The sequence below is a fragment of the Astatotilapia calliptera genome, chromosome 16 (genome assembly GCF_964374335.1).
Source record: "Astatotilapia calliptera chromosome 16, fAstCal68.1, whole genome shotgun sequence".
Lineage (NCBI taxonomy): Eukaryota > Metazoa > Chordata > Actinopteri > Cichliformes > Cichlidae > Astatotilapia > Astatotilapia calliptera.
Window position 1 is genome coordinate 24,362,985 of NC_137437.1, and position 24,575 is coordinate 24,387,559.

Here is a 24,575-nt window from a genome sequence, read left to right on the forward strand (position 1 = left end):
GGGCCTTTTGCACAAACCACAGGTGATAGTGTCACGTGAATGTGGAGTAATCTTGGTATGTAGAATACTTTCTCACAGTAACTTATTCTGTACAGTCACTTTTAACTGTTTAATTTAATGGACAGTCCCTGTCAACATAAATCATCAGTTTTGTGCAAACTCTGTGTTTCCCAGAAGAACACCAACAGGGAGTAGCAGTCTCCTCTCTTGCTGCTTTTCTTTCCTGTTGAGATGTAGAGAAGTTTCCTGTTCCTGCCACTGTCACCCTCTACTCCCCTCCATCTCAGTGAAAAGCTGGTTCGGCGTATCAGCACCAGGGTGGGACAGTGGGATTGAGAGGTGGAAGGGGACTTGTGATTGACAGTACTGATAATCACTGTAATAGGTGCAGGGTGAGGAAAGTAGGAGAAAAGCAGCTGTTTCGTAAATGTCACCACTACTAGAAGCAGCAGCAGCATCCTCTCTGCTGCTGCTGCTGCTCGCAGTGAGTGTGGAACAGGAAGGAAAGAGGGAGTAAAAACCAGAAGAAGGAGACAGAGAGGATAACAGGATGGGATGCTCGTTGAGGGCTGCCAAAATGTTCTGTCATAACAGACAAATCTCATTTATCTTCTTCAGCACAGCAGTAACTGTCAGCTATCCACTCGGAAGGAACATAACTAACTCTTGGCACCAGAGTAAGGGGATTAATTTAAATGTCCCACATTTATTTACAGTTACTTATTCACCTGGAAGTTCAAAAAGCACAGAAGCCTCAAAAGTTTTCTTTTTCCCAGAGATGTCACTCTGGGTCCAAGCTGTTCCGTTTTGTTCACAAATAATGCCAATTTTACAAAGAAATACACGTTCCTTAGAAAACATGTTGAATAATTAGTTGAATAATGGGACTGACAGTAATATTTGTTTAAACACTGCCTTTCACTTCTGCACTCGTGCTTTGATGGGAAGGGAGTGCGGGTGGGGTTGCGGGTGGGGGATGTCAGTACAATTGTTTCATAAATTAGACACTCAGGACATAAAGAAAGTTGCTAATGACATTTCTTTTAATAAAATGCTACCTTTCATGGCTTTAATGTCTTTTTTATTTTTCCGCTTTATTCTGCCTTTATCGTTAATATTTCTCTGTTTTTCATCCTGTGTCTGTAATTGTATTTATTTATTTATTTTCGCTTTCTCATTCGCTCTTTAATATCTGCTCATTACAGTGAATAAATGGTATTTCTTTGCAGAACATGTTGAATATGGCGGTTATCTTTAAAAACGCAGCTGCGAACGTACAGATATGCGTGCATGGAGTAACTACAATTTGTGCTGTGCCTTTGAACTGCCAGCGCAGCTAATCATATTTTGTCCACACCACCGCTGGGGCCTGATCATTGTTTATATAACACAAAAGTGCTGTTAAGTCCCTCAGTATTTCTGTTTGGATGTCTCTGTTTTTTTTTTCAGCAAATGGAGAGACATGAAACTGACTGACTTCCTACTGACATCCAATTAAATTCTTTTACTGAACATTGCTCAGTAGGCTCTGTTATACTTTCACTGCAGATGTTTTTTCCCCCATTTTTTAAGTAAGAAAATGCATTTCAGAGTTTTGTTTGGTTTTTTTTGGTCTGTTTTTTGTTTTTCTTTTGTGTGTGTATGTCTTCCCTGCTCTGGTCTCCAGTGTCAATATGTGTATTACTAGAAAGTTTACCCGTTTGGCCTGTTCTGTCATCAACAATAAATTAATAAATAAATCAATGAATTAAATAAATAAAACCTCCTACATAAAGTGAAGACATTAGTGCAAAGCGAAAACATGTTTTTACTAAGTGAAGACATCTGTGCCGAGTAATGAGTAATGGAGCAATGCCAGCTGCACTGGTGTACTCAAAATGTCTGCAATTAAAAAAAAAAAAAATTAAATTAAATCCTATTCTCTGCTTGTTTTTTGTCTTCCATCCTTCTTATGAGTCCAGTATTTATTCATTTCAATAACAATTCGGCTATCAAGCTTACTTGTTAAAGGCTTTTTTGGGGTGGGGGGGCTCAGCATCAGGGGCAGCATTACTGGATCCATACTGAATTTTATTTTGCAGTTCTTGATCTTAATATAGATCATAATAGACATAATAGACTTTTCCTCACACTATTAGCTAATGGTTAACTAAATGCAGACGAAGAGTAGCTCAATTATAGCAACTTGTGAAAATGTTAGTAAGTAAATCATAATACCAGTTGTGTCATACGTTTTGGGTCATGCAGAGCGTTGGGTGTACCACATCACATTACAGTTGTCTGAAACATAGTGTTATTAGCATGACTGTACTAGATACAGTAATACCTTTCAGTTACTAATCACTTATAATGTTACTTGTATTACATAAGTTACTTTGTTGCATTATGGGTGGAAAAATATGACCAAGTCTGCCCTTTTATTCACATTGAACTACAATCACTTGACCTCAGTTTTTGTGGAAGATAGAACAAAAACAGAAACATGATCTTTTGGGGAATGAGGCTTTCTTCATATTTATTGCATGAAGGGGCAACAGTGTGATGATGAAGAGCAAATTGTGCTCACTCCACAAACAACAACCCACTGCTGCGACCACAACATCGAAGCTTTAAAAGCAACTTCGAAAGCAACATGCTTTCCTCTTTTATACTGAGTCTATGATGTTAACACAAAGCTAGCAGCAAGAGACCTCCATAATCAGAGTTGTATAAAGGCGGAGTGTATGGTGACCCCAACCAAGCAGGCAAGGCTTGATTTTCAGCAGGTTCAGTCATGCGAAAAGAATGTTTTCTTAGGTCTCTATGCAGTCCTGTGAAAAACTACAAGATAGTTCTACAAGATACTGAACATTATACTATGTTCAGTATCTTGTAGAACCACCTTTAACAGCAGTAAGTTGGAAGAATCATTTTCTTTATTAAATTGTTTTTACATCTCGTACATCGATGTGGAGGTATTCTTTGTTATAATATTAAAATCCTGTAGTTCACTGAAGGGATTTATGGATAGCTCTCTACAGATCTTGCTACAGCTTTTGGGTTGAGGTCTAGACAAATGCATTACCTTGATTCTCTTCTTTTTTAGTCATTCTGTTGTAGATTTGCTGGAAAGCCTAGGATCAACGTTCCTTTGCATGACCCAATTTCAGCCAAGCTGTAGCTGTCATACAGATGACTTCACATTTGATTCTAGGCTACTTTGGTTCAGATGCAACTTTGCAAACTATGCTGTCCATGTTCTTTTTAGAGGGGAAAGACTTTCTCCTGGAAACCCTTATAAACAACTTATACTTGTTCAATCTTTTTCTAATTGTACTGTTATGAACTTTAACATCTAACATGCTAACTGGGGAGATTGTGGCTCAAGAGTTGGGAGTTCGCCTTGTAATCGGAAGGTTGCCGGTTTGAGCCCTGGCTTGAGCCCCGGCTTGGACAGTCTCGGTCGTTGTGTCCTTGGACAAGACACTTCACCCGTTGCCTACTGGTGGTGGTCAGAGGGCCTGGTAGCGCCAGTGTCCGGCAGCCTCGCCTCTGTCAGTGCGCCCCAGGGTGGCTGTGGCTACAATGTAGCTTGCCATCACCAGTGTGAGAATGGGTGGATGACTGGATGTGTAAAGCTTAGGGACTAGAAAAGCACTATACAAATACAGGCCATTTACCATAACTGTGGAGCTCTTGGGTTTTTTTGGGGTTTTTTGCAATTTCTGTGAGCATCACAGTGTGACCTTCAGATGAATTTGCTGGGATGTTTACTTCTGGTAAGACTGGCAACTATCTTGAATGTTTTCCCCTTGTGAATAATGTGAAATTTCCAAGTTGAAAAATAATGTGAAAACTTTCTCTTCTGTGTTACTGTAACAAAAGCACAGATGGAGAGGCTTGTAGGATTGTATAGTTATGCCATAATACGTCTACTGTAGCTCCTACAGTAGACTTATTATCACTACAAGTTTTCTGTGAAGTGCTCTATGATTTCTTTTTCACTGACTTTCACCAACTTTCACCAATTCACATTAAAGGAAATTAGGGGAAAGAGTTCCTGTGTGTCTTCCTTATTAGGATAGAACTTTGTGCTTTTTATTAGTTTTATTGCACAAAAGGACAAGAGCGGTAAAATGGGAACTGCATCCAAGACAGAAAGTACTGCGTTATGCTGCAAGTAGAACTTCAGCTATGCACAGATAACATGCTAACGCAAAGCTAGTCAAGAACCCAGAGTTATTTTAAAGCTGAGTGCATGCCAACCCCAGCCCAGCAGGCACAAGCTGAACTTCAACAGGAAACAAAAGCAGTGAGGAGCAGTCAGGTCTGAAGCCGCTGCTTCTACCTGTTCAAGTAGAATCACTGTGGCAATAGCTTCAAAGTCTATTAGACCTGTTTTTTTTCTCTTAGCTTTGTGTTGTTGGCTTTGAGTTTCAATGTAAAAACGAATGTGAGCCCTCATGAGGATAGGGATTTGTTTTGGTTTGTGGGACTGTAGCCTCAGGTTTATACTTTTAATTGGTTATTTTGTCACTGTGCTTTTCAGGTCATTTTAAGGAGCAATGTAATATAACGATTGGTGTAGTTAAGTTACATACCTCATTACTTTTAAGAAAAGTAAGAAGTGATGTGTAAAGCTTCTCTTTTCCCCAACATTGACGATATGAAAGAATAGAGTGTATGTCATAGACAGACACACCTTCCAGATCTTAGAGTGAGCCTTTATTGTAAAAGACCAGTCAGCATGCACTGTCCGCTGGTTTGTTTCTCAGTTAGATAACATGTATATCACATCTAGTTTTACAACGAGGATACTTTAACAATGAAAATCCAGTACCTTTACAACTTTACTAACTGATGGATGAACATTGTGGTGGATATTTTGCTTCATGTACAAGTCAGTAGATTTAAGAAAGAAAAAAGAACAGTAAACAGGCTGAGGAACAATAATGTACAGCTTGAAAATAAGTCGATGTCATTGATATTGGGGTTGCCCAATAACACACCGCAAAGGCCTTGGTTTGATTCTATCTCAGACTTTTCTTAGAATTTTAGTAATTTACCATTTAGAGCAGATTCATGCTAATAATTATTGTTGTTCAAACTCACTGTTCAGGGAAGACTCACAAACATTAATTCATAATTCCTTTTCCGGGTCAACTCTTAAATAGTTCTGGGTATCGTCACTGATTTCTAGAATCGATTCAATTCCGATTCACAAGGTCCCCAATCGATTCGATCCACGATTCGATTCGATTTGGGGAAATTTTGCCTCAGACAGTCAGAAATATTATAATTCAGATCATGCATCAGTACATTTCCATATTTTTATATCTATAAAAAGAAAGCTGACACTTGCGAGACTTAATCAAAGGTGTGAGCATCACAGCAGATGCCTTTGTGTCAAAGTAGCTGAGGATAAAACAGAAAAACGTGAAGGTGATTTTCCTGGCCTGGGATTTTATAAAAATATTCTGCAGTAGATCAAAAACGAAAGAAAACCATTAATCAACTTATGAACAGTACCTGATGCTGCTGAAGTGAAGCAGAGCAAAGTTACAGAGGTTTTAGAGACACGGCTAAGCGTTTTGCAATTTTGTATAATTTTAAAAAGTTTAAATTTGTTCAGTAGCCTGTTGAATGACAGAAATTAGGTTTTCTTTTCGGAAGTAAGTAAAAGGAAAAAAACAGCGAAAGCAAGCGAATAATGCAGAAAACAGATTTTTAGATGGGAAACTGTTCTTGAAGTGTACCGTGAGAGAGAGAGAGAGAGAGAGAGCTGTGCATGAAGTGTGATTTTATCGTGGTGGAAGCAAAACAGCAAAAGTAAATCATGACGATGTTTATGTGAAGCGAAGTTTGGATCTTCTTTTGCACTCGTTCAGTCAATATTGCCTGGGGAGAGATAAAACCTGCAGCTTCAGAAACGAGCGCAAAAAGGGCGTAAACACAAAGCGCGGACCCGCCGACGGATCAGAATCAGTGAGCTGTCGGCTTTCAGCCCCGACCGTGTCCGTGCCATCGGGTGAGAAAGGCGACATCTGATTCTGATGTGTCGGCGGGTCCGAGCTTTGTGTTTACGTCTTTGTGCAGAATCCGTGTACCTGCTCTCATTTACTGTTTTAGCTGTTTGGTAGTTGTTGAAATTTAGTGAGGTTTAACCTGAGATCCTGGCGTTTCGGGCAAAATAAATTTATATTAAAAAATCGATTCAGGATTTTAATGAATCGATATCACGTTATCCAAGCTACAATCGATTTTAATCGATAAATCGATAATCAAAACCCACCCCTACTCTTAAATCACTTTGCCGCACATTACAAATCTCAAATTGAGTAAGCAACTATAACTGTGCATTTAGACTCACTCTGCAAACTATGTATTTAGATTCACATGTGTGTAAAATCACTGTGGATGGTTTTGTTTTCCATGTTTCCATAATAATAAAAAGTAAACATTAGTCACTGCAAGTGGACATTGTACTGTAAGACTGTAAAGCTTTTCTTTAAATATAGTTAAATAGAGAAAAACAACATTATAAGTGAAGTTATTACGCTGTTTATTCAGTATTATGTATTGGAATTTCAGGAGCCGGACCTCGCCTCCAGGTCCCCCCAGTTCTGCAAGCTGTCATTCTTGTTTACGTGCCCCACCGTCCTTCCCCTTTTCAATTATTTAAATTCTTCAATTCTATTTAGTACATGGGGATCTGCCAGGCCCGGGAGCCGTCACCAGTCCCCTTCGAGGCCTTCCCCCCTTCATGTCCAAGCATTCACCTTTACCTACTGAAACACTGTCAAATCTAAAATGAGGACGTGGGCCCAGCTAGTGGATTTAAATATTATTTCAACACTTTTGTTACTCATCACACTGATTGACAAATGTAATACAGTTACAACTGCATGCTCCTGATACGGTTTTGCTGTTTAATACTAACACAGGAACTCAATCCAACTGAAATCAATATTATTAGTGATTTCACAAACAGAATTAAATTAACTTCCATACCACAGAGAATATGTTGGTTATTTGGCTATGCTGACTGAGTATGACCACAGCAGCAGCTCAACATGGCTATCCCCTGCTGTGAAGTTGCAGTGAAAAAGCATGTCATTGCAGTATGGCACAGCATTATGCCAAACTGCAATGACCAGCTCATCCTATGGGTAGACCCTATTACTTTCTGCAAAGAGTGCAGATTTTAATAGCAGACGTACAGAGTCTCACAAAAGTAAGTCGATGCTTTGCTTAACCAAGCACAATGGAGAGTGTGGTATTCTGCATTTTTGAAGGTTGACTAATACTAGAGGGAGAAATTTAAGGACATAAGAGTCTGTGCTAGTCAAATTTTGAGTCTTGACACTGGATGTAATATCCAATGCTTTACTAAATATTATGCAGCTCATATCTTAAGAAAAAAAATCGATATTAAACGTTGTCAAAGAAGTCAAAAAAGAAAGAATATGAATGTTGGAATGGCACGTCCAACATAGCTTTTGGTTACTTTTTAGTGTTCAGTAAAAATCAAAGCTTTTTGTATCCTCCAGTTCCTCTCCTTGCCTGCCCCATTTTATTAATATTTCCTCACAGTGTTGCCCACTTTCATTCTTACTTCCAACTTGTTATCCCTGTCTTTTTGAATTTAATTTGCATCCATTTAGAAATAGATGAGATGCCAGCTCTCAATATCTCTTTTTTTTGTTTCTAAGTGATGGGCAACTCTCAGCCCACGTTTCTCTTCTTTATCCAGTAGATTAGTCTAGCCAAATAGCTGGAATTAGCAATGTAAAAATCTGCTTATCCACTGCCAGCTGGAGCAGATGCTCAAATTAAGTATCAGTGCCAGATTTTCGACTGGCATCAAGCTAAGCTGGAAGACCAACGCTGAGGAGGGAAAGAGGAGAAAACAAGAAAACAGGTTGAAAAGCGGGAGAAGGAAAATATGCTTGTGAGAGAGAAAGAAACAAAGAGAAAGACAGAATAAGCGAGGGTGGGGGTAGGGGAGAGTGAGCATGGGAATAAGAAATGGCAAATTCTTTAGTTTCAGCCAATTAGGCTGAGAAGCCACTGGTAATTAACTCTCGAGGGACCCACTGAACAGTCATGCACCTCGTTTACATAATGAGGATGAGAGGAGAGACTCTTTTTCTCCTCTTTTTCCTTCTCTCTGGTTTTCTGTCTTTGGCCTGTTGAACCAAAGAAGAACAGCCCTTCCTTCTGTGGCTTATGACCAGTGTCATACAGCTTCCACAGCCCTGGTATACCACCATATGTAGTCATAGGAATGTAGCTCAGGGAACTGACAGAAAATTGATTTAAAACTTGCGATCACGTGATAAGTCCTCGCACAGCTATCTGGCACTTCTAGGCCGTACAACAGACATGTCTCTATTTTGAACTTGTTTTTAATTTCACTGAGATTTCCAGCGTCTTTGTATATAGACCTGAGAGTTTGGTCATGTAAATTTATGATAATCGATTTGACTTTCTCCTTCTGCCCTTTGCCCCACTCCAATACCTTTCATTTCCCCCTTCCAAGATATGGAAAGTGATGGACTTGGACTTTTACTACAATGAAAAACCTGAAAATAAGAAAGCTTACTGTCACGTATTAAAGGGCAAATTTCTAGTTCTTCACATTTGCACGTTGAATGGAAATTTTGCCATTAATTTTTAAAATATGTTCTATCTATTTAATCAAGTCTTACCACCATCACAAATTCTATTTTCTTATTTTGAAAATTATGTTAGTTAGGTCTCTACCATCTAACATATTTAGTCCTCAGCCATTGGTTGTTATGCTAAAAATGCTAAAAAGCTGAACCCAGTGCACACCTCATCAATATAATGATTCACCCAAAAACCTGCTTTTTCCAATTGATATTGATATTAAATCATAAATGTCTATTGAGTCTATTGAGCTGTAATTAATATAGCGAAGAGTAGGTATTCTCTGCCTATATATAATGTATTGGTATCATATTCCGCTATTCTGAAAAAAAAAATCAACAAAAAAAACAAATGACTAAAAAAACCAAACAAGAAAATGCATATGCAGTGAATACAATGATAACCTTAACCCAAAGCCAGATGATTGGAAAACTTTGTAACATTTTTTTACAGTATTGGTCTCCATGAACTCCATTACTCTCTTAAAAACAATTTACTTCTTTTTTTTCCCCACGCGAGGTTGAATGTAGCTCAGGGGAAGTGTGAATGTAATGTAACAGGAAGAAATTCATATCTTCAGGTTGTGTGTTTTCCTCTTCAGTGCCTTATTTTTTCTCTTCCTTTGATGGTGGAGTTGGGATAAAAGCTTTAAGTTCACTTCCTCTTTTATTAAAGGAGGCCTAATTTAATTAGCTTGCGCTGCGTGAGCCTGCTATCAGGCCCTTCTGCTTCCAAACCCAAGGTTTCTCACGCTCTGAGGAAGAGAAGGGAAGAAAAAAGGGAAACTGTCGGGTGGTCTCCAAGGAGGAAGTGTCCTTTTAATCAGACTTCTGCTAAGATCCCATTACCATCTCCTATGAGAGAGGGAGGGCAACACAAGACAGATGGACAGACATACAGTAGAAGAAAATATGAAATGTATTCCTAAATATGCAGCATTCACGGCATCCAGATCAGAGGGAAGCCAAGATGACACAGGGCAGACAAAAGGACCTCAACTGTGAAGAAAGAACAGTGAACTTCACTGAAATACAATAAAGTAATATAAATATATAAAATAATAAAGAATGGGTTGTGCGAAAGAGCTCACTGAACACCAGCATGGTGCTATAACAGGAGGCTACTAGTCAGTTTGTGAAATTTCTTCCCCTCTAGATATTCCATGATCAACTTTAAGTGGAAGTATTTAGGAACCACACCAACTGAATGTTGAGGTGTGTGGTGCACTGCAGAGTTCCAAACTTCCTCTGGCATTAACAAAATCTGTGCACTGGGAGCTTCATGGCATGAGTTTCAGTGACAGAGCAGCTCCTGTGCTGCGTATCAATCTGATATTTTGATCGACCAATCAGCCTAATTTTGCTTTGATTAGTCAATTAGTCAGCGAGTATCTCTGCTCTACTCTCCTTATCTTTGCTTCCTGTGGGCAAACCTCCTGTTCTACATTTAACTCAGTTTGTTTTCTGTGAAATGCTTTCACTTTCACGTTTTTTTTTAAAATCTCAGTTTCAATTTTCTTCCATTTGAATGTTTTCTGGTTTGCACTACGGTCTTCTTCGTTAGTCCTGAGTGCTGTCTTGGTAGATGATATAGGTGATACTGCCCCCATAGCTTCCTGTAGTTTATTGCAGTTAGAAAAACACATTTTTGTGGTTTTAGAATATGACACGTAAACATTAAAATTCTGTGTCGATTATGCCCACAAATTGTTGCAGCCCTAGTCACCACATTTTTTAGCTTGGATTCTCTGGCATCTTCCCAATATCCAACATGCTTGTTAAGTTAATTAGTGATTCTAAATTGACTGTAGGTGAATGTGAACATGAATGGTAAATGGCCTGTATTTATATAGCGCTTTACTAGTCCCTAAGGACCCCAAAGCGCTTTACATATCCAGTCATCCACCCATTCACACACACATTCACGATAGCAAGCTACATTGTAGCCACAGCCACCCTGGGGCGCACTGACAGAGGCGAGGCTGCCGGACACTGGCGCCACCGGGCCCTCTGACCACCACCAGTAGGCAACGGGTGAAGTGTCTTGCCCAAGGACACAACGACCGAGACTGTGCAAGCCGGGGCTCGAACCGGCAACCTTCCGATTACAAGGCGAACTCCCAACTCTTGAGCCACGATCGCCAACATGAACTGTTGTCTGTCTTTCTGGGCTGAATCAACAGCATACCCTGCTTCTCTCTCAGGCGTTAGCCATTCCATGACTCTGGATATGATAAGTGGTTAAGAAAATTGATAGATGTCATTGTAATAAACAGAACAGTATATTACATGAACATCCTATTATTGCCAACATATTCAACCAGAAATCCTATACAGGTGATATATTTCTCTAACAACAAACATACAGCACTTTACTTACAGATCTACTTTTGCCTGTTGCTCAAAGAGTTCTGAACTGCAGAATAAATGATGTGTGTGAAAGTGGACGTGTGAAACCAGGACTGCATGGATTATGTTTACCCTTTTAAATTAATGTTTATCAGGACAGAGGGTCTAGGCAGTGTTGGGGATTGTGAGCAGCCTGATTCTGTCGGTACATGAACAGCTATTAGCATGCATGGTCAAAAAAAAAAAAAAAAAAAAAAAAAAAAAAAAAAAAAGCATGCATGGTAACATGATTGTCACTTTTAGCCCTTAAACTGGGACAAAGTAATGAGTTTACAGTAGTGCTATACAAAGGCACCTGACCTTCTTGTCTTAGCATGGTTGCTATAGCCCTGTGTCAGGTGACAAATTCAGGTCAGGATTTTTAAGGTGCGATATAAAAAAGTAATCTGAAGTATAAGGTTTTTTTAAATGAAAAAAAACCCCTTTAGATGCATTTGGATATAGAACCTATATAAAAACTGAATTAAAAAACAATCTCCTCCATATCATGTACCTCAAGTAAGCAAAAAAGAAAGTTTTTAAAAATAGTTTCACTAAATCTTCAGGTATTCCCAGATATTTGTCCTGCTGCTCAAGTTTTATTTTAATGTAATTGCAAACCTCTGCAGTACCAAGGCAATTTCTTTTTATTTGCTGAGAACTTTTTTTATTAGGCATTTAAAGTGTTATTATGCTCTTTAATGTTATTATTTAGTAACTCACTTTCATAGATTTATTCTCTGGTGTTACCCCCCAAAATAAAAAAAAATAAAAAATAAAAAAAAATAATTAAAATAAATAAATAAATTGTAATACAAACAACTTTCCGCTGTTGGAGACTATTAAACTAACCTTTCATTTATATTAAGCTAGAGGTATTGATAATGAGTATGGATGTCTTCTTCAAGGAGTTAATTAAAGGACACTGAATCCTAGTTGTGTTAATTAAAACTTAATGGCATGACAATTGAAGAAAAATAATCTTTGCCCAAAGCCTCATTATAGGATAGTTTTAGGAAAGTATGGTTGTAGAGTTAATTAGCCATTTTATAGACTTGCCAAAGAAGTATTTTTATTTAAAATCCAGCAAGTTAAGTCTTCTGTTAAAGTATCTAATGCACCTGAATCTGAACTGCTAAAAGGGCAATTAATGGAAAAGAAGTTTGAAAAAAGGTATCGGTTATATACAGTTAACTTATGAGTAATTAGTTGCATGCACAACTGCCATGCTTCAAATTATTTGACAGTACGAGAATAATAAAGAAGATGCAGTGACACTAGCTGTAACAAATATCCACTGTTATTAGATTAGATTATTAGATTATTATTTTATGGCCTCAATAAAAAATATTAACACTGTATAACTGAGCGATACTAAAATCTCATTGAACCTATAGAACACCACACCAAAAAAAAAATGTTTCTTGGTTTTTTAACCCTCTCCTGGGTTTGACATGAGGAGGTCATTGTCTCCTAATATTCAGGTTCAACCAAGTGCAGTGTTTAAAGGTAGATATAAAACCACGGGACTATAAAACCACAGCTGGTTTACACTGTAATGTTGCTTCACTACTGGGGTTCACAGGGGAATTGCAGACCTCTGCACCGGCCTGAAGGCCTAAATTGGGCTTCGCAGTCAAACTTTCCATTTTGTCTGAAGCAAACTGAAGTAAAGCAAATGCACGTGTCATCCAGGAGCCATGTCAGAAAAACTAAATGGAAAAAAAAATTGTTTTATCCCACTGTCTGGCTTCTTAGAGTAACTTGACTTTTTGAGCCAAAGAATGCTTCTATTCGCTCTCTGCTTTATTTCTTTCTCTACACTTTCAGACACCGCAGAGGCCTGAGGGCATTCTGTCAGGTAGACATTACTCCGGCATGTCGTCTTTCTTGTGTCTTATGAATGCTGAGCTCAAAGGCAGGTGCTGTGTGTTTCAAGATGAGATGACGAGGCTGATAGATTCAGTTCCCTTCTTCTTCTTCTTCTTTTTTTTTTTCTTAGTTTTTCACCACCCCCCTTAGAGCTACTGTTTTGTCTTGGAATTTTAAAGGATTTTGACCTTTGTGCTGGATGTGAATATGTGAAAGATGCTTGTTGTGTGAGTTATCAAAGCTGATGTAATTCAGGTTATAGCTCTTATAACAAAGCTTGTAACATTAATGTTCCTGGAGCTTAAGGCCATGAGCGCAGAAAATATATCAACTTAATCCGAACACAATCTGATGCATTAAAGGGGGAACAACAGGGGTATATTATAGGTTTTCTTGGCAGGAGAGAGGAAATCTTGCAACATATTTGTAATGGCATACATGTCAATAACTGTTGCAACAGTTGTGTGTGTATGAAGATGTGCGAAGAGTCAGGTGAAACTTAAAAGCAGCTATGTGGAGGTAGTGGGTCATTAAAATTTGAATAGAAGTTGTAGGATGAAGTATGGTTTGTAAGGGTAGGAATATGAACGGGTGGTGGTTATATGATTTACAGCTTAATGGGCCTGATATCAGAGGATACAGGAAAAAGAAAAGCAGACATGACAGTAGTGTGCAACACAAGAGCAACATCAAGTGAAAGAGGACAAAAATGCACACTGCCTGATGTGTAATTTGTGCATTTAGTGAATAATCAGAATAACTGGACTAAGGGGTGTCATCTATCTGGTATGCAGTGAAGGAGAAAAAATTTTTTTTTCACTAACTTGAACTCTGACAGTGCCAAAAAAAAAAGAAAAAAAAAGAAGAAAATAAAATAAACACTGAATAATGTTTCTGTGATAACAATACCGTAGTGATAGGATTCCAAAGTGCTGCATGAAATTGCTACCAAAATTCATGGCGCACTGTTCTTAACTGAGCTACACATTTTGATCTAACTTTTGTGGGGGGTCCTGTCAAAACATTTTATAGAAGAAAAACAATGAGATTGAGTATAAGAAGAAGCCCATCAAAAGGTCTGTAGTGTGTATGTGTAACAGTGTGTATATGTGCTTCAATGCTTTGCACTGGCACGCTCAATTAACCATTGCTCCTTTATTTTTTTAAGTAGGTTACCCCTGATTCTCTTGTGAACTTTAAACTTGGATAAAGCATCAAAGAAAAAAGAAGTAGTTCCACACAAAGATGGTTGTTCTATTCTAACAGTGTATCCCTTCACCTCTTTCACTCTTCTGTTTGATACATACCCAGAAAATCTGCTGGGTGTCTGTAACTGAAACCTACATTGCTAGTTCATGTTTGGTGATTTCTTAAGTGAATCTTAGAAGCTGTTGCCATCTAAAAGGTTGCCTTTGCTTAATGAGGACCTGTCCAGCAAAACAAACATACAGTACATCAAGGCACAATGTATATACCTGTCTACATAAATAATACCAGTATGTTTTTATGTGTATGTGCATATACATTACATGTATTGGTTCACATGGCTGTGCAGGTGCAATGTTAATCATGTTTGGTTTATATAATTCTGAAGTTTTTTTCTGCAGTGTGCATTTGTTGAGTGTACTTGACTTAGATATGTCTAATAAACAACATAATTGCATAATTGCAGCCATGCCTTAGCTTAAGTCTACTCCACACTGTCTGACAGCCCTCAGTACCGTTGAACAGATGTAGCATGTTAATATTATGGAATATGTTTTGAAAAAAAAATAATACAACAAAATTATATTGCAAGGCAAAGAAACCAATTGTTATAATACAATATCCGGTTAATTAATTATAGTGTGTTTAAATATAGAATCGATAAAAGGCCCAATACAGTGAAATGCCAATGCCATTATATGCAATACCATTTAAATCTTCAAAACGTATTCACTCAGCTATCCAAATCAGTGAATCCAGGTGTTCTAATCACTTCCGTGGTCACAGATGCAGGCTCCATTCTTGTGAAAGAATGAGTTGCTCTCAGAAGCTCAAATTTTATTGCTACTAAATATTCCACATTCAACTGCTAGTGGGCATTACAACAAAACCAAAGCAATTTGGATAAACAGGTATTCAGAAACGAAGTGATAGGCCACGTAAAATCCCAGAGCAGGGTCAGGCGATGCTGAGGGACATAGCGCATGCAGGTCACCAAAATTCTGAAGAGTGAGTCAACCTCCAGATTTTATGTGGCCTTCAGATTAGCTCAAGAACAGTCTGTAGAGAGCTTTAAGAAATGGATTTGCATGGCCGAGCAGCTGCATCGAAGCCTTATGTCACCAAGCGCAATGCAAAGCATTGGATGCAGTGGTGTAAAGCATGCCACTATTAGACACTAGAACAGTGGACCCACATTATATGGAGTGACAAATCATGTGTCTCCTGGCAATCTAATGACTGAGTCTGAGTATGGTGGTAGGCAGAAGAACGGTATATGTCTGACTGCATTGTGTAAAGTTTGGTGGAGGGGGGAATTATCTTGTGGGATTGTCTTTCAGGAGTTGGCCTTGGATTCTTAGTTCCGGTGAAAGTAACTCTTAATGCTTCAGCATTTGGTGTAGAGGATCTTGACTGGCCTGCACAGAGTCCTGCCCTCAGCATGATAAAACAAATTTGGGATGAATTAGAGCAGAGATAACAAGCCTGGCCTTCTCATCCAACATCAGTCTCTGGCCTCACAAATATGCTTCTGGAGGAATGGCCAAAAATTCCTATAAACACCCTCCTCAGAATCAGAATACTTTATTAATCCCAAAGGAAATTATGGAAAAGGCTGGCCAAAATCATGTTATGGATTAAGAATAATATGTGTGTGAAGGCAGACAAGCAAATACTTTTAGCAATACAGTGTATTTTTAGTTGGAGAATTTCTGTGAGTGAAACTGTTAGGGGCTGTTTCCTGTGATGCAGGTCTTTTGTGGACTGTACTGCTGCAAGATGAGGTTAAACTTCCTAAAAGTACTCCTGTGACCTCAGAGTCTACGTTTCTCATGCTGCCAGCTCATGTCAAGTTTGTAGTTAGTGGCAAAATATTAGGGGTGCAACGATACACAAAATTCACGGTTCGGTTTGGTTCGATACTTTGGTGTCACAGTTCGATATTTTTTCGATACAAAAAAAATGTTCATGCCTTTTTAATTTGTCATTTATTAAAATTATAAATAGATATTTTAACTCAAAAGTACAGTTTTTAAATTTAATGTTGCTGAAACAAAAGTAATTAAAAAAATTAATATATCTCAGGGCTCTCAAAATCCCTGGTAGCCCTTCGGGCAGGGACTCTTCAGTTTTTGGTAGCCCAAAATAAATAGCCCGAATAAAAAAAGAGAGCAATTTTTTGATTGATGTTTTGTTTCCTGTTTTGTTTCCTTTACAATATTATACATTAAAGTATAATATTGTAAAGGAAACGAAACATTAATCAAAAAATTGTTGAAAAACAAATTACAACATTGTATAAAAATTACAATCATCAACTCAAATACTTGGTTCTAATTGAACAGAAATTTCTATGAACTTGTAAGAACTGTGTAGGACATGACTCCGTCTGTGTCAGATCCTGAATTTGAAATTTCTGCTGAAGTAAGAGACAAGTGGAACCAAGATCTAGGCCATTTGCTTTTTGAAGTTTGCAAAGACTGCTAAATTTTGCCAGTGGTAGTTCACTCTTTGCAACCTAGTACGCTGTTCTAAACAGATTTTTCAGGTTTATTTTTAGTATGTTATTTGCAATTGGTGTTTGTTCTGGGAAAGATATTGCAGACTGGGCAATAATGCATTTCTTGCATTTCTCATGGGTTCTAATGGGGGCCTTTCTTAAAATGACTGGTCCCAGTAACAAAGGCGCTTGTCGACTCAGAAATCGAGAGAAAACCAACAACACACCCATTATGTTATTTACACTGGTGCACATAAGTGGTCCGCATGTGCGCATTCGCTGTCAAAATAAAAGACGCGCACCAGATAAGAAGTTGCAACGCGCATTTGCGTCCATATAAAAAGCACTGTTTTTGTCCGCTAGAGTGGGATTTTCACGGCACATTCCGCACCACATCTCTGTGCGTTCATCATTTGTTTGAAGCCAGCTCACCTCCTGCAACCACTTTTCCGAGAACACGCGCTTCTTTTGTGGTTCGGACTCCTTCTGACATTTCTTTGGAGGTGGAGGAACACCAAAGTAATTGCTTAAAGGAGCTTCTTCGACATCTTTAAGAGTTTTAAACAAATGTCTGTCCTCCTCCAGAAAATCTTATGTATGCAAACACGCGTTGCAACTTCATATCTTGTGCGCGTTTTTTTTTTTGGTTTTTTTTGACAGCGAATGCGCACCTGCGGACCACTTATGTGCAGCCCCGGTTATATAGCTCGTCATATTGCAGCCACAGAAATTCTTTTGTCCATGAAACCATAAAGCTGCACTTTCTTTTTGCCTTATAGTCTGATTTGTGATAACTTTTCAGTTTTGTGGTAAGCTTTTCTTTGGCTGTCACTTCTTCACCCTGACCTCTCTTATTTGGCTAAGCAGAACTAAAATATATATCCTGCTGCTTTTACACACACACACACACACACACACACACACACACACACACACACACACACAGTGTATTGACAGTGATATCAATATGTCACATATTGACAGTGGCTCACCGATGCCAATGACATAATTACCCAGCTACATTTCCGAATGAATGCAAAAGTTTTCCTTCCTACAATAGCCCGACGGGCAGGGCAGAGATAGATTTTGGTAGCAGTCTGGAAAAATCGCTAGCCCCGGGACGTCGGGCTAGCGATTTTGCAAGCCCTGTGTTACAGGCATCGCCCTTTAAGGATGAAGCCTGATGGGAAATGTATTCGGGATGTGTGTAGCGGGACTGCCTGGTGTGTGTGTGTGAAGAGAGAGAGCGGAGAAGGGGAAAAAGTAACGGTTAGCTACAGAAGAGACGAAAAGAAAAGAAATAAAAGGAATATAATAACTCCCTCGACAGCCAGAGTTGTGTCGGCGATGCTCGCCGTGAGTAAACTGTTTCAGCCCACTGAAACAGTTTACTGTTTCAGTGGGCTGAAATAAAGTTCGGTGAAGCAGTTTCCTATGCCTCCTTCGATCTTTTTGCTAGCGGAGTTGACCTGTATAGTAAGCTGTTGCCGGCTACGAGTCAGTTACGGAACCTTCAAGTAACTGCCAGAGGTTTCCTTACTACGGTTTGGGGCCGCGGATCTGGCGCGGTAACACCTGTATCTGATTGAGGAATCACTCATCTTTGGAAAAGAGAGTTTATTACAGAGAAATGGCTCTTTCCAAAATAAAAGCTATACTATACGCTTCTTCTGGGCTATATTCTCAGCAGCATATTGTAGCGGGTCAGTGCTGTTCGGGGTTCTGTTTGTACAGTTATGTTTTGTTTATGTTGCCATAGTGACAGGTGACGCCCTCTCGCTGCGACGGTGTGTCCTTCCGGGGTCAGAGGGCGCCCTGTGTGTTGTTGTTGTTGTTGCTGTGCGGTTGCCGCGCTGAGCAGTTAGCTAGCGGCAGTGTTCTTCTGCAGATGTCAATAAACGGCTGTGCTCCCTGGCTAGCTCACGGGAAGCAAGACCAAACGACACCTCCGTCTCCTCGTTGTCTGAGCTCGCCACATTGGTGTCAGAAGTGGGATGATGGTGGCACCCCATGTTCTGACCCGAGTGACTTTCCCCCGCCGGTCGTGACCGGCCGGTGCACCAAAAGAAGGCACCTGGACATTTGCAGGACTTTGTGTGGGGTAATGGGGTCGTCGGGGACGACTGACCCCTTAGGTGGGGGCTATTATTATTATTAACCTTTATTTAACCAGGAAAAGTCCCATTGAGATTAAAAACCTCTTTTGCAAGGGAGTCCTGGCCAAGAGGCGACAACACGTTGAAATTACAAAGTTACATACATATTATAAATAACAATTACATTTTAAAAACATTTTTCTCTGGCTCTCTCAATCTGGACTTAAAAGCATTTAATGAAATAAGATCTGCTATCTTCCAGTCTTTTTGCATCATGTTCCATGTAAAAGGGGCAGCATAAGTAAAAGCCCTCTTTCCCAGTTCAGTTCTGGCAAATGGAACATTGAGCAATAAAAGATCGCTTGAACGCAGGCTGTAAGAAACAGTACTTCTCCGTGTGAGCAGATCGCAAATGTAGGTGGGCATTTGTCCAAGCAGGGCCTTATAAATAAAGATGCACCAGTGAGCAAACCTCCTGGAGGACAACGAAGGCCATCCCACTCGAGCGTACAGATCACAACAATGGGTCAAGGCCCTACAGTTTGTAATAAACCGTAAGGAGGCATGATAAACTGAGTCAATCTTATGAAGACACTGGGCGGAAGCATTCATGTACAGCAGATCACCATAATCTAAAACAGATAAAAATGTAGCATTTACAAGACGCTTTTTTGTCTCAAAAGAAAAGCAAAATTTGTTTCGAAAGAAAAATCCCAATTTTAGTTTGAGTTTTTTCACAAGATTGTCTATGTGAGGTTTAAAGGTCAGAGAATCATCAATTAAAAAGCCAAGATATTTATACGTATGCACCACTTCTATGAGGTTTCCCTCAAGAGTGGACACCAAGGGGACAGTTTGAGGAAATCTCTTCATGTTTGAAAACAACATTAGCTTTGTCTTTTCAGCATTGAGAACCAATTTCAGCTCCAGAAGTGTGTGCTGAACCACGTCAAAAGCTTTCTGCAACGATTCTATTGCCTTTTCAAAGTTTGAGCCAAAGGAATAAATAACTGTGTCATCAGCATAAAAATGCATACTAGCATTGGACACATTTTGTCCCAAATCATTTATATACATGATGAACAGCAGAGGTCCTAAAATTGAACCCTGTGGCACCCCAGTGTGAATATTCAAAAGTTCTGAGCACAGATTTTCACATTTAATGCATTGAGTAGCGGGTCAGGGCTGTTCGGGGTTCTGTTTGTACAGTTATGTTTTGTTTATGTTGCCATAGTGACGGGTTACGCCTTCTCGCTGCGACGGTATGTCCTTCCGGGGTCAGAGGGCGCTCTGTGTGTTGTTGTTGCTGTGCGGTTGTCGCGCTGAGCAGTTAGCTAGCGGCAGTGTTCTTCTGCAGATGTCAATAAACAGCTGTGCTACCTGGCTAGCTCACGGGAAGCAAGACCAAACGATACCTCCGTCTCCTCCTTGTCTGAGCTCGCCACAATATTAAACATATCAGGTCCCCAGAAGGAGAATCATGTGCTAACGGCTGTCTAAATGACTCGGGTAAAGTTTGTAGCATGCATGCTTGTTGTTTTTGTCTGCTTCCACTTGTCTTTGCACTAGGATGATGTCGGCATAAATGTGCAGTCTAGTGATGTGCGGATCGATCCTGAAATATCGATTCCTCCGATACCAGTCATTTATGTTCTAGAATCGATTCTCACATTAAAATATCGATATTTTTAGTAATTTAGGGTTAATTTGTAGTTTATCATTAACAGCAACATAGTGGAAAGAAACTATAACATTCGGATTGTCTACATTCAAAGGAACTACTTCCTCTTCCGCCTTTCATAGTCATGTGCGAAATACGGCTGTATAAATGTCTCACAGCCCCTTGGCGCGCACACTCACAACAATGGCTGAGCATAATTGTGCAGAGGTATTTTACCTCCACAAACAGCTGAGACATGGTTTGTGATACATAAAAAAGTGCTCCAAGAGTGAGGTGTTGTGGCTATACTTTCCCAACCTTGAGACCTCAGAATTAGGGAGACATTCAAAAGGGCTTGTTGGGGGGGTTGATAAATACATTTTACAGTGTTTATTCATCGGATAAAATACGTTAAATGTCACCGTTATTATTAGTGTCCAAATTCAGAGGCTGCTTCCACCTGAGGACCCGCCCTTCACGGTCTAAAGAAAGCCGGGTAGTACGTCATGAGTTCCCTCGGTGGAGTGAAACTGCCGTCTGCTCCTTGCTTTCTAAAATATAACCGGGCGCTGGCGTAAACTCTTGACCGTCTCACACTTTCTTTAATTAGTTTTCTGTTTGATGTTTATTCAGCTGTGTGAAAACCCAGGAGGAACCCACCCGAGGGATTAATAAAGTTAAATTTAATTTAATCTAATCTTATAACTTTAATCTTAGCCAAACCGATTTACTCACGAACAAATAAAACACTGAAAAAGCCAAACAATAACATTTTTAAGTTATCAAAGTGACTTATATACAGTGTTGGGACTGACGCGTTATTAAGTAACGTGTTACAGTAATTACGTTATTATTGTGGTAACGAGCACGGTAACTAGTTATTATGCCAAAATCAGGAACGTGTTAGTCGTTACTGGGATTTAGATAGGGTCATTACTCGTTACTTCATGTGGTGGCTATCGCGGAGCTTCCACAGATTCAGTAACAAGTGGTGGAAGCCAGCAGGTGGAGGAGGGAAAAGGGACGCAGAAGGAAAAGAGACCCGAGGCGGCCGCCGGTCCAAGTGTGAACTGAACTTCAGGTAAGAAGTTATGACCTGCAGTCTCTCTGGGTCAGATATGAACCAAGTTTAGGTGGAGTTTATTTTCGTTATTCTGACTTTTTCCGTACTGCGTGCTAGCTAGCATGACGGAGTTTCTATACAGCTGGGTGGGTGCTATGAAGTTAATGATGTTGAACTTTATTTTGTTCATAAGGTATTAGAGTTGCCAACCGTCCTGTCTGGTATTCAGAGAAAATATTGCGCGTTTCTTATTGAGGTGAAAAGGAACAGTTTGTCCCGTAATTCAGCTACAATGAAAAAAGACACAAAGCTGGAGTTATTCTGTGTTTACGCTGCACAGCTGCCTCTTCTTCTCTCATCCTCTCCCCCTCCCTCTCCCGTTTCTACTTCAATCATGAAAACTGATCAATGATCAGCTGATCGGCTCTCTTGTTTGTTTATCGCCCACTTTGCGCCGAAAGAGGAAACCAGCGGATGTCGCGCTAAACAACAGCAGCACGTTTAAGCTTGATCAGCTGTTGTTAGAATTTATTTAATATTAATTTCTAGTATCAGCTGATGTTTGCTGGAGCCACAGCTGTAAAAAAGCTGCTGGTCATGATATGGTTTGGTTATGTGGTGAGAGGGAAACATGAAGATGAAACCAGGAGATGTCCTTACTGAATCATCAGAGCTGTGATGGAGAAACAGGTTTACCTTTTAGTTAACATGAATGAGTTGAAGGGAAGTTATGAACTGTTTCTGAGAGACAAATAACCCCAGGATCCTTTTTTAGGTAGCTGACAGCTGGTAACTGTGCAGGTGCGGATCTAGCAAAGTGTTGGGGGCACAAAGAAATACTTTTCTTTCTTATTCTCATTTAAAATGTCTAGCTTTTAAAAAATAATTATCTGAATCTTACAACAAACGATTGATAGATTGATGCATATATACCATCAAACAGTGTACATCACTGTCACAACAGTGTTTATTTTCATTAAAAGGCTTTATGATTTTTCCTATAATGGTGGGCCGGTCTCTAGTCAAAATGCCCGGGACGATTTATTTGTCCCAGTCCAGCTCTGTATGCAGCTCATCTGCAGTCTGGTGTTACCTACATCTTCCTATTTGGAAGGCAGAATTTCCGAGTTCTGAGTACAATCGAAAGCACCACGACTGCAGTTTTTGTGTTGGATGTAAAAGGTGCACATGACACTGTGACGTAGGCTAGAATCATGGCAGCAGTCAACGACGGTCCAGGCGTGGGATTTCTCTCGTGGAAATATGCACATTATCTTTTCCTTTCTATTGGTAGGTGGCACAGTGCACTTGTGGCAAGTAAGCAAGCTAGAAGACTGGCAAAGTTATGGAAGCAACACATTAACAAGAGAATTCTGAGTAAAACCAAAGTTACTTTCCCTAGTAACTAGTTACTTTGAAAGTAACGAGTAACTTGAAGTAACTGAGTTACTTTTGAGAGAAGTAACTAGTAATGTAACTAAGTTACTATTTTAAAGTAACTTACCCAACACTGCTTATATATCATGTTTAACCCGAGTAGCGAAAGGCCACGGGGGTTTGAAAACGATGTGTCGATCGGCTCAGATATTTGAAGTTTACACAGCTACATTCTCACCTGAAAACATGTTAAAAGTTGGGTTTTTTTGGAACCCAGAAAGAGAAATAAAAGTAATATTAAAACTAAGTAGCTGCTGCCATTGTTGGAAACTGGAATTGGCTGGGCTGCGCTATGAATTCTGCGATATGGTTTTTCAATTTTGTTGTCCAGGTGGAATCAGAATCAGAATCAGAATACTTTATTGATCCCTGGGGGAAATTATTTTTTGTTACAGTGCTCCATTTTAAACCAAATTGAGAATGGTGGCTCCGGGATTCTCCTGGAAAAATCGGGAGGGTTGGCGTGTATGGTTGTGGCAACATCACTAACCTTGTCAAACACCTCAGAGTAAATCATATCACAGAATATGAGGCGCGTATGTTGAGACGAACTGAAGAGGAGGAGAGGGACAGGTGCTGCTAGGGCGAGACAGACCTCTCTCATGGAGTCCTTTAGTGCTGCAGGCAGGCAAGGTGTTCAAATAGCGCACAACTTCATTTTTTTTTATTTCTATATGATGAACTCTGCATTATTAAGTGATAAGAACAAGTAATCTGATGTCCTGTAATCATTATGACGCTATAATTTGAGATACAAAGAATAAAATACGGTTTTTGGATAAAGTATCGGTATCGGATCAGTATCGTCGTTACCACCCTGAAAATTACTTGGTATCGGATCGGAAAGGAAATCAGTGGTATCGCACATCACTAGTGCAGTCATATTCGTTGTGTTCCCACTAGTGCTGTCAGCATTAATCTCGTTGAAATGACATTAACGCCACAACACGGCAAATTTCCGTTAATGAGCGGCCAACACGTTAACGAGCTAACTGCGCTAACACACTAGTTCCCACCCATATAATTGAGCATTGCGTGGCACATCCAACATACTGTTTTACTTTAGTCCATGACGCGCTTACCTTCAGGGTCATACGTCACATGAAAACCAAAATAATTCCAAACGCCAGATCTGAATAAGGGTGGGGGAGGTTCAATTTGCCATGTTGCAAGGAGAGCTTAACTTCTGTCTCGCTAGCTTGCCCTGCGCTCTTCCTTCTGACGATGCTGTCTGTGTTGAAAGCTCAGTGGATCTGCGCTCGACAGTGCAGCCTAGGCGGAGTAGTCGAACGCAGATTCACTGAGCGCTCAACACAGACAGCATCGTCAGAATGAAAGTTGATAAGATAAATTACAAATTTTGTATTGTTCGATACATATGCGTACCGAACCGAAAGCACTGTATCGAACGGTTCAATATCGATACGAGTATCGTTGCACCCCTACAAAATATGTGTATTTCAAGAGACAAATGCACTCCTTACTTCTTCAATTTTTGTAATTATTTCTGCTTTCCCTTTTTTGCCATGCCAGACCAGTATGGTATGAGTTATTGATTATTTCAGCCAACACTTGCTCTCTAGTGCCTTCTCCTTGTCTGTCCCTTTACTCGTTTTGTTTCTTACCAGGCAGGTCACGCTGTATGAACACCAGTGGTGTAGCTTACTTAGTGTTTACTTAAGACATCGATTCTCACAAAGTT

At 39.7% G+C, this 24,575-nt stretch overlaps 1 protein-coding gene across 1 annotated transcript in view; it reads left to right on the top strand.

Moving 5' to 3' along the window:
- erbb4b (erb-b2 receptor tyrosine kinase 4b) overlaps positions 1 to 24,575 on the top strand; it is a 328,400-nt gene that overhangs the window by 20,854 nt on the left and 282,971 nt on the right. The window lies entirely within an intron of this gene.